The 11,360-nt window shown below is 47.1% G+C and overlaps 1 protein-coding gene across 3 annotated transcripts in view; it reads right to left on the bottom strand.

The window, feature by feature from the left end:
* The window catches only part of MGMT (O-6-methylguanine-DNA methyltransferase), a 313,417-nt gene extending 302,357 nt beyond the window's left edge, over positions 1-11,060 (bottom strand). The window contains exon 1 of one of the 3 annotated variants that reach the window (XM_015406542.1): positions 10,968-11,060. The gene's annotated coding sequence lies outside the window, so the exon portion shown is untranslated. Of the gene's footprint in view, positions 1-10,398; positions 10,463-10,967 lie in introns of those variants that run through there. The other 2 variants (XM_015406543.1, XM_015406544.1) reach the window with 2 other exon arrangements.
* Positions 11,061-11,360: the final 300 nt, after the last annotated feature.

Raw genomic sequence — 11,360 nt, 5'->3', positions numbered from 1 at the left:
TTAAGGCAGAGTCCAGGTGGACTCCCAAACTCCGAACCCCCGACGCAGGCACCAAAGGCACCCCATCGAAGGTCGGGAGAGGGAACCCCACTCCTGTCCCGGTCCGACTCAAGCCCAGGACCTCCGTCTTCGCCGGGTTTAGTTTCAATCGACTCAGTCGGAGCCAACCAGCCACAGCCTCAAGTGCCCGGTACAGGTCATCGGGACCCGAGCCCGATCGGCCGCCCAACATCAGATAGAGCTGGGTGTCATCCACGTATTGGTGACACCCCAGCCCATAACTCCGGATAATCTGGGCAAGGGGGCGCATATAGATGTTAAATAGCATCGGGGACAGCACTGCCTCCTGTGGCACCCCACACTCAATGGGGTACCTACGGGAGCGCTGGTCCCCGAAAGCCACCCTTTGTCCCCGACCTTGAAGGAAAGAGGCAAACCATTGAAGGGCAAGCCCCCGAATCCCTGCGTCGGCAAGGCGATGGGTCAGCAACTGGTGGTCAACAGTGTCAAACGTTGCCGACAGATCTAACAACACCAGTGCGGCCACACCGCCCTGATCCAGGTGTCTCCGGAGATCATCAGTCAGGGTGACCAAAGCCGTCTCGGTCCCGTGACCTGGGCGGAAGCCGGACTGGAAGGGATCTAAGACTGAAGCATCCTCCAGAAAGCGCTGTAACTGTGACGCCACCGCCCTCTCTATCAATTTGCCCAAATAGGGCAAATTAGACACCGGCCGATAGTTGGCCAATTCAGCCGATTCAGTTGGCCAATTCACTCCCTCTGCAATGCCATTTAAAGGATCTGCCTTGCGCCTGCTTCTCCCGCTACCCAACAACTGGTTACCACAGGAATGGCTTACTGCATTCTCACACTCTCAGGGAAACAGCAATCTAGCACCAGTGCTTCCCTTCCCCTCATGTCTGTTTTAGATCGCATACTCAAATGGTGGAGGTCTGGGTGATACAGAGAACAACTACCAGGATTTAAAACATACATGATTTATTAAACAGACATTCTGCATAGCAATGGTTTAAGCAGTACAGCATGCTAAAAGTTTTCTGCTACTTGGGAGTTTTTGTCTGGGCTGTTGGCCCTTTGTTAGCTACACATGGCTATGACAGGCATCCATCAGCCAATGGATTTCACAAAATGGAGCCCATAATATGGACCTCATTCCCCTCGTGTAGAGGGAATTTATTACCTCTCTCTACTTACACCACTGTGGGTCAGTCCCTGTCTATCTAGCTTTTGGTATCCCCTAAGTCTCTGTCCCCTCCAAGGTTTCACAATCTTGCCAGGATTTGATATGGCCCTTTAACTGTTCTCTGCTAGCCATAAGTATTTGCATAGCCAGGCCTTAAGTACTGGGTGCCTGTGAAAGCCAACAATGGAATGGGGGTGCTTGAGAGCAATGAACTTCTCGCCTGTTTGTTGTCCTTGTGCTGACTGAGAAACCTCCTAAAACGAATGTGAGGGTTTTGTAGCCTCAAAATGGAATGCATTTCTTTACCAAATAATTAAGGCTAAAATCTTAAACATATTTACAAGAAAGCAAATCTCACGTGATTTCAACTTAGGACTACAAGGTTTATTTTTATTAAGATTTCAAACCAGCCACATCTTGAAAACTCATGGAGGCTATAAAAATAATACAGTAAGATACACACTAAATATAAAATGCTGTATTAAAATACCCACACAATATTACTGCCACATCAAAAACCAATCCAATCAAGGTGTTTTTGATTCATGCCAGAAGGTCGGAGTGAAATTGAAACAGTCCCTTTGGTGCTCTAACTCTGATGAAAATCTAGGCAAAGAGCACTCTACTGCTGTGTACTAGTCACCATGCAGACCTCTTTATTGGCTCTCATGAAACAAACTTCAGGTACAGGTGAGATAAGAACACTTCAGGTTAAGATGGAACACCGGTATAGATATAATGCTGCCCAGTCATGAAAACATGGAGCATCCTCCAACCATCCTTCCTTCAACACTGGGAACAATTACAGTAATAGCTACTACAGTTAGCCCAGACACTTGGCATCCTCTATCTTTTTACGATCAATGCAGGCAAGTGAGATTTAGGGTGGGTTTATTTTATGGTGGGTTAATTTGTATTTGGTTCTGATGGTTGTGCCTTTAATTCAGAGTGTTAGCAGTCCGCATGCAAACTGAATTTCCATCTTATTTTTTATTTATTGATTGAATTTATATCCCACCCTCCCTGCCAAAGCAGGCTCAGGGCAGCTTACATAAAATGTATTAAACAGATAAACAAGCGAATCAAAATATAAATATAAAACATTACATAAAGTGCTAATGTATGGCGAATGGCGATGATGAGGCGTTGGTAGTATCAGCATAATAGGAGTACAGTCAGCTGATATCTCAGTCCAGGTCATATCAGTGGAGCTCAGGCTGTCAATGATGGTATTCGGGCCAAGGCCTTAGTTTGTTAAGTGCAGCACTGTTGCCAGGTCCAGATCTTCCGGACTATAGTCAGACTGGCTGCCCAACAACAGATAGAGCTTGGTGTCGTCCATATATTGGTGACATTCCAGCCCATGCCTCCGGGCAGCATATAGCTGTTAAATAACATCGGGGAAAGCACCGCCCCTTGGGGAACTCCACAGACTAGCCGGTGCCTTCGGGACAGCTATTCCCCTAAGGCCACCCTTTGTCCCTGATCCTGAAGGAACGAGGAAAGCCACTGCAAGGCAGTCCCCTGAATCCCAGTGTCAGCAAGGCGGTGGATCAGTAGTTGATGATCGACCATGTTGAACACCGCTGACAGGTCCAACAACCGCAACACTGGTTGATAATTTCCCTTTGGTTACCTCGTAGCCCATCACAGCCGGCTTTAATTAGCCACGATGGGCATGGATCAAGGCTGCAAGTGGTTGGGCATACAGTTGTTGACTTCCTCTAGGCTGAGTGGACTGAAATAATCCAAAACCTGACAAGAAGACGTGCATGGAGCTTGAGTTTCCTTAGTGTCTCAACTGTGGCGGGAAGGTCATGGCGAAGCGACAAGACTTTATCTGTGAAATAGCTTGCAAAAGCCATACAGTCGATATCCAATTCCTTAATATTTAGTCTGCCTTGTGGCAGAGTAGTGACAGACCGAATCATTCTAAATAATTGGGCTGGGTGAGAGCTCACAGATGCAATCGTGGCCGCATAATACTCTTTCTTAGTGGCTTTGACTGCCATCTCATAGGATCTCATAAACATACTGGTATCCCTTGCCCCACTCATCACTGATATTAGTGGTCTTCGCTAGGCCTCAGACTAACTAATGGGCTGACTGACAGATGGAATGCTTAGAGTTCTTTGCAACACTGCAGTAAATTCTGGGCTACATTCTTAGTTTCCACCACAGAAAGTTCTACCATCACAGAGGCAGTTCTACACACACTCATTTTGTTGAGGAACTGATTTATTTATTTCATTTATACCCCAGTTTTCTCCCCAGTGGGGACCTAAAGGAGCTTACATTGTTCTCCTCCCCTACATTTTATCCTCACAAAAACTTTGTGATGTAGATTACGCTGAGAGCATGTGACTGGCCCATGTCAAAGTAGATTTGACCGTGGGACTCCCAGATCCTACTCTGACACTGTAATCACTACACAGCAATGGAATGAAGGAGACCCTATCTGACATGTCAAAAATGTTATGTAACACTGAAATATATGAAATATTTTGCTAGGTTAGATGGGGGGGGGGATTCATTGCCAGAAAATAAGAACATCAGGTAAATTTGAAATCCGAGAACTTTAAATCTAGTAATTACTATGTCATGAGTCTTTTAGACCTGTGACTTATTTAACCAACGCAATCACTGAGACTGGAGCCACTCTGATCCAAATTGGGCAAGGGGAAGGGGAATGCAAACCCCTTTCCTTCCTGTGCCCTCCACCCCCTCAATAAAGCAGTCTCTGCATTTGGAAAAATAATTACAATATATGTTGTCCCAAACTATTATTCACAACTTAGGACAAAACTAGACAGTGTTGATTATCATTATTATTCATACGTCTATCAATTCATGTGTAAAGCAGAGATATTATATCTAAAAGAGGGATGCATGTAATGTGAGCCAAAGGGAGCAGCCTAGTACCATTCAACACTCCATTTCCCCCCCCAACACACTCACTTTTCTTCCAGCCTGGCTCCAACACCATAAGCTCTGTGGCCTACAAAAACTGCCCAAAGCAACAGAGAACAATGAGGCTCATGCGCTATCGGCAAAGCCGGTTGAGCGCACTGGCCGTTTTGTATCTGTGAGGAAAGGGAGACTGACATCTACGCTGAGACGCAGCGTGTCTCGGCGCTGAGTGGGCGGGGCTGGCCTTTATAGGCTCGGCCCCATTCCCCCTCTTGTCAGTTGTGCCTCGTTCTCATAAGCGCTGTTCCGAGCACACTAGGGAGTAGACCTAATTAGGCCTAAAAAGCAGTGGCGCGGCGGCAGACGAATCGGCGGAGGCTCGGACGAGGTGTCGGCAGCATTAGGCTTGAGGCGGCGATCTCAGCGAGCGAGGCGGTGGCCGTGGGAATCGTGTGGCAGTGGCTGCAGGCGACAAGTGGCGGTTGCAGAAGACGCAGCTGAGGGCAAACGGGCGGAGAAGGCATCAAGGCCGAAGCAGCTGCTGCTGGGCAGTCTGCGGTGGCTAGCACCAAGCACCCTACTGGGCACGGTTCCAGGGTGCTCGGCTGCCTTTTGATTTCATAGTAACCTGATCCTCCCCCCCCCAGTCTTAGATAGCCACCTGTGGAGGCGGGGGCGGCCTGCCGTAGTTCTCCGGGTCCAAACCCCCTTTTTTGGCTTTTAAAGTCCTTAGGGGGCTTAAGTAGGTGAATTGCAGGCATAGGGGCTGGATTACCTGGCTAGGTGGAGCTGGCCTTGTTAGGGTGGCAGTCTGGTGCAGGGCAGGCCTCAAGCAGTTATAGCCCTGTGGCCTAGGCCCACAGTTGGAGCTTCTGGGTCACCCCCGGTGGCCGTTGCCGTGCACGTAGTGCAACCTTCCTTTTAAAAAAAGGGGGGAAGCCTTGGAATTTTCCTTTAAGTTGAGCTCGCTGGTGCAACCTAGTGGCAGACCCTTGTAACACCTCCCTTCTGACACACAGGGCTTTTTAATTTGCTAGCATAGGCAATTGCTAGCGTAGGCATTGGGACGACTTGGCTACTGCATTAAAGGCATGGTGCCAGGTAAGGGCAAAGGCCAGGCCAAGGGCAAACAACCGGTTCCTAAGAGGCCTAACCTTGAGCCAGTAGGGCCCGACTCATCGGATGATGAGGCAAATCCCATTAATGTGGCTACTTTGGCACGCTTGGACGCCCTGGAGAAACAACGGGGGAAGGCTGTCCCACCGCCTACGGCACCAGAGGGCACTAAGAAGGCAAAACCTAAGTCTCCTTCTGCTTTTCAGGCTAAGATCCTGGCACGTTTGGCCATGATGGAGGATGGCCAGGGGCCTTCAGGTGACCAGCAAGGAAGCGGTCAACAAGGGTACAAGACTGATGATGGGCGCCAGCTGGAGGTCTACAGGGGCCCCTCATCCAAGGACAGTAAGCAAGGCAAAGAGCCAAAGATGTGGCCCTGGGGGTTGGGGGCCCAGGATAGCTCTGGGCCTTCACCTTCACTGTCAGCAGGCTGTGGAGATGCCTCGGGTTCAGGAGTGTGCAGGTCACATTCATCACAAGGGTGGTGGGGCCCACAACATGACTGCACGTGCTGTGCTGGGCAACGGTACAAACACGTGCCGGCAAAAGCTTTGCCTAGTGGTGAGCTGGAGCTTCCCTTTGGTGACCACCTGTCTGCAGCAACACGTGACAAGATCCTTAAAGGGGATTTTGTAGACGTCTTTGCCCTGCTTTTTAGAGAACTGGATAAGAAGGATAGGGAGGATTTAGACGAGCATGAAAAGGAGCAGTTGAAGAAGCGGAGGGCCGACAGGATGTGGTCCAACTGGTATCCAGGGTTCCTCATTTATGCAGCAGTCATTGTACACCAGCAGCCTTGGAGGCCCTCCCCAATGCTGAAGTATATGGACTCGCTTTACGGGAATGGCATGGCTAGAATATGATGAAGGCTTCAGAATGCAGGCAGCCATGATTCCGGCCTGGAGGTGGGACCGGATTCATTCCCACCTGTGGTTAGAAGCTATGGCGGCAGCCCGGCCTGCAGCTGGAGACCGTTCAGACAGCGGTCATGTGGTGCATAGGCTGCAGGGTCCGAGTTCGGCCCGAGCTCCCAGTGGGCAGGCACCCCAGAAGCGCCCACTTTGTTGGGAGTTTACTTCACAGGGCACGTGCAGTAGAAAGGTGTGTTCCTTTCCGCACGAGTGCCCACTGTGCGCGGGCCCCCATCCACTCTCTAGTTGCCCCAGGTTAAGATCTAAGTCGGGCAGCAGGGGCAGGAAGTGTAATTTTGGTGGAGGCCAACAAGGGACTGGGGACAAAGGGTCCTAGTCCCATTAAGGTTCCTACGTTGCCTTGCCTATTACGGGGTTATCCCAATGGACAGGTGGGTATTTGTTAGAAGGGTTTATGTTTGGTCTTAGAATACCTTACCAGGGGGACAGGAGGCCATTAACCCTAACCTTAAATCCGTTAAGGGAATGGAAGAGGTAGTGAGGCCTCTGGCACGAGTCAAAGGGCAAGCTAAATGGCTCTTTGCCTGTGGCTCTTAGCCTAGAGACTCTGTAAGAAGCCCAAGAAGAGCCAGAAAACCATCATGCACACCAATTTTCTTTCTCTGCTATTTATATCTTTAATTTACATGGTTTCTAATTTGTTCTGTTTTTCAGCACTTGTTAATCAGGGGCTGCGGTCACACGCAACATTAGCCACGCAAGAGATACGGAAGACAAGCGGAGTTTCCGGTCGCGATCTCACCAGCACATCTGGGAAGCGTAGTGCTTCCGTGGCACAACTGAGGCTTCCTGCCGAAAAAGCGCAGCAAAAAACTAGTACCTTGGAGGTACTAGTTTCCAGAAACTGCGGGGCAAGGGCGGGCGTCTGATCGCGTTTCCGGTGGTATCCGGCGCCCGCCCATGTCCCCTTGCGGAAAAGGTTTTTTTTTCCCCCACGTCTCCGTGGATGCGCACACGCACCCAACGGAGCATGCGCATTCGTAGTGTACACAAAAAAAGAAAACCAGTTCGCCGTGCCGCGCGCTTCTTCATTGCGCGCAGGCGTGTGTTGTGATCGGCACCTCTCCCTTGCCATGGAACCTTCACAGTACCTCCACAGAACCTCCACAGTAGGTCTGATCGCTTTACTGCATGTTAGTTTGCCCCGGGGCAAACAGCCACACTTCTCCTCTGCAGTTTCCTGCCCGTGTGACAGGGGCCAAAGGTGGTTTGCCATTGCCTGACACTGGATTCCTCAGTGGTCTACCATCTGAGTAACCTACCTCACATAAATGCCAGTAAGAGATGACATGCTATATTGATTAAGAGTGGGATAACAGGGAGGTTTGGGTTTCAAACCTCCTTTCAACCACTGCCTCACTAAGTGACCATCACAAACTCTCATACTTAACTCCCCACATCAATATATTCGTACTAATACTAGCCTACCTTATCAGGTTGTTGTAAAAATTACAGAGATAGTAGATAGGAAATACTTCACAGACTGGGGGGAAAAATCCTCTACATGCTGTTATTCGGTACAGTCATACCAATTCACAAGAGAGAGCAAGAGCAAAAGGAAGAATGTTTATACATATTCCTGGCTTCATTTCAATAATCTCTAGCACTTAGTGTGAGTTCGTCATTTGATTTTTGCATTTGTGTCCCTTGTACTTCAAATTAGAAATACTACAGCCAATTTAACAAGCTCATACAGTCGATGTTGACATTTCAATTACATCCACTGTATATAAACAAAAAAAATCAATACGCTTTTGCTTGCATCAAATCTGACCTTGAAATTGGTTCATATTTATTTCAGTTTGTTTTACTCCACTCTCTTTTGCCTCCATATACACATTTAATTTCCCAACTGTTGGCCTATGATCATGGTAATGAACACCATTGTTCTATGATGCAAATAAATTCCAAAATATGCTGTCAGATGATGAAAGGGAAATATGATTTTAATTTTGTTTTACTTGTTCTTGGGTACACATCAGTAAACTAATTACGATACACCTCAGCTACCTTTTCTATGATAGGAGGATTGCTGATTACAAGTTTTGTCTTAAATTCTATTTGATGACTTAACAGTTAATTGTAGTGTAATTGCATAACCCATTTTAAGTTTTAGAGCAAAACAAAATGTGCCATGTTATAGTGTAGTATTTTGAAAAGTGAAATATCTTAATGGTTGTATAGTGTGTATTGTTTTTGCTTTGAAAATGTAGTAGCAGTCCAGATTAAGAGGAGGATTATAAAATTATGAATGAATTAAAGATAGCAGCTAGACAAAAAAAAACTGTGTCATAATAGGCGATTTTAAGTACCCACACATTGACTGGGTCAGTATGTGTTCTAGTTGAGAAAAAGAGATTGCGTTTCTAGACACTCTAAATGACTGTGCTATGGAGCACTGTGTAACAGAGTGTTGGACTGGATGGGCCTTTGGCCTGATCCAACATTGGCGGCTCTTATGTTCTTATGTGACGGCTCCACTGTGACTGCACCTCTGCACTGCTTTAAAAGAATCTTCTCCAAACAACATTCAAACAAGCATAGAGAAAGATGGCGTCACAGCAGCACAAAACTGATTTAAAAATGCAAATGCAGATTCGACCTATTTATTTATTTATTATTAACATTTTTACCCCGCCCTCCCCGCGAGCGGGCTCAGGGCGGCTTACAAGAGGGCACAAGCCCATACATAAAAACAGGATAAAACAGTAAAACCATTAAATAACAACATAAACAAGAATAAAGAATAACAAAGATTAAAGACCTGAGAGTCAAAGCTCCCTTCATCCGTTACCAGCTGTTACTAAACTCAAATCTAGCTCTTCTAGAGAAGTCTGACGTGGCTACCCTACCCACCTGAAAATTTCTTTAGCTGTCAGCTATTGTGAAGGAGGAGGGCCCCTACAAGAATGTGGCCAATGGTGTTCAATTACCTTCCCTGCCAATACATAAAGAGATTTGGCAGCTTTTACAGGTTCATGATCAGTTTTCTTATTGTGTCATAAGAAATGCCTGTGCCAGAAATGAGGCTAGAAAGTTATAAGCAAGTAATCCAAGACAGAAAGAACTAGTTTCAGTAGAAGCACCCCCACACACCCACACAGAGTCACACACTAAATAATGCACTTTTAATCCACTTTCAGTGCACTTTCCAACTGGATTTTACTGTGTGAACTGGCAAAATCCAGTTGGAATGTGCACTGAAGGTGGATTAAAAGTGCATTATTTAACGTGTGCAAACACATATATCCAGAACAAAGTTCGAGTCCAGTTGCACTTTTAAGACCAACAAAGCTTTATTCAAGGTATAAGCTTTTGTATGCACACATACTTTTTCAGATACAATACTTTGGTCTTAAAAGTGCCACTGGACTCTGCTGCTTCAGACCAACACTGCTCATCTGAATCTACCCATATATCCAGTCAGCCACCCTCCAAAATATATACCAGGCTGATAAAGACCAGTATTTTTTAAATGTAAAAAAAACCCTTGTTTGTTTTCTAAGCAACCCTGCTGGGCCCTTTTTTATTATTTTCCCTACGAAGTCAACTTTCAGAGAGCCTCTTTAAGTACAGTTCTTCTTTTGAGGGTTTCCCTCTTCGGAATGCCCCAGCTTGACACTACCGTCCTCCACCAGAGAAACGCACAGCATGTTACAAAACCAAAGACTCCAGCAGAGCTGAGAAGCGAAAACAAACAAGGCGAAAACCAACGGAAACGCGCGGGAAAGCGAAGGGAACCGGGGATGACTACGCGGAAAGCAAACAGTCTTTTAATGAGGTGGTTTCCCATTCTGTCCAAAATGAAACCGTGGAAAGCTGAGAGGGGACTCTGATTTTAAAAGCACACACAGACACACACCACCCCTTTCCCTCTAGCTTTACTTTCCCTCTCGGTTGCGCGCCCTTGGGAGACTGGAGTTTTTCTCAACGGAAAACCATTGAGCTGCCCCTTCTCTCGCTCCCCGTTACCGCGTTATGCTAGCTGCCTGCGCTATCCCTTTTCTGCCTGCAAACAAATCCGATCAATAAACAGAGACAAACGCGCTGGGGGGTGGGGGGAGAGAACCGCACAGCATCAGACTCCCGCGTTTGGCGTTCTTTCTATGCGGAAAGGAAGCCGCTCCAACGGAGGCCCAGAGCTGTCCCTATATTGGCACAAACGTGAATAAGCCCCTCGCCCAGCTCACTTCTTTATTGCCAAGCGTCTGGCGAGGAGAACCAGGGAAGGCTCACCTTCAGCTAGCCGAGCGACGAGCAGAAGCTTTTACGCGCTGGGGGGAAAAAGAAAGTACTCTGCAAATTGTCGTGTGAACGAAGGCGTGTCAAGGGGCTTTCCAATTATGGGAAGAGGAAATGTAAACCGCCGCAGAGCTAAAGGAACGTGTTAGAACTTGTTTCTTTTAGCTGAAATCTATAGGAATCAGTGCACCACCAGTTCTTAGCCGGGGCGGAGCATACCTGGCGGAGGCATTTGAAAACCCACGCTGCAAGACTATGCGTGTTTTTTTTTAAGGTCTGCCAAACATAAAGCATGTTTATACAAACAGGCCTGATTTCTGCTTCTACATATGATGCAAAGCAAAAGGCAAAGCTTTTCAGGGCACTGAAATAAACATGATTTATAATTGTCCTCGATACAGCCGCTGTTGAAAGCGCAGAGATAATGGGGTAAAGATCAGCAGTTTAAAAAACAGTATTTGGGATTAAGCTCTACTGGACTGCAGGGTTTAGTAATATGCGTAAAATCCATCTTCTGGAAGTGACCCTCTTACACACTCCCAGTATCACACATTCTGGCTAACCTGACAGAAAGAGGAAACCAGCTGGAATGTTGAATGTTCATCAAACGGCGTGGAGAAAGAATTTATCTTGCAAGAAAGGTGGCCTGATGGGAGTCGTAGTAAAAGGCGGCCGCGGGAAATAAAAGCAAAAGTTCGCGTTCCCCTATAAAAGACTACAGCTCCCAGCATGCTTCATGTTACAGCCATTCTTCCCAGCCCTGAAATAAGAGTTGCCTCTTGACCTCTCATCTCGTTCAGGTCCTCGTGCAGTTCCGGGAAGCTGCACTTTGAGTTGTTATAGTCTTTCACCTGTCTGCATAAAAAGCCAAGCACATATATTTATCATATATGCGCGCATTCCTCTGAAACCCAACCAGATACAGCGATGTAGTTGTTGCCGTTCTATATCGCATG

Source organism: Gekko japonicus, unplaced genomic scaffold (genome assembly GCF_001447785.1).
Source record: "Gekko japonicus isolate JY-2015 unplaced genomic scaffold, Gekko_japonicus_V1.1 scaffold23, whole genome shotgun sequence".
NCBI lineage: Eukaryota > Metazoa > Chordata > Lepidosauria > Squamata > Gekkonidae > Gekko > Gekko japonicus.
Note: the sequence above shows the minus strand (reverse complement) of the source record. Positions and strands in the feature narration are given on the sequence as shown.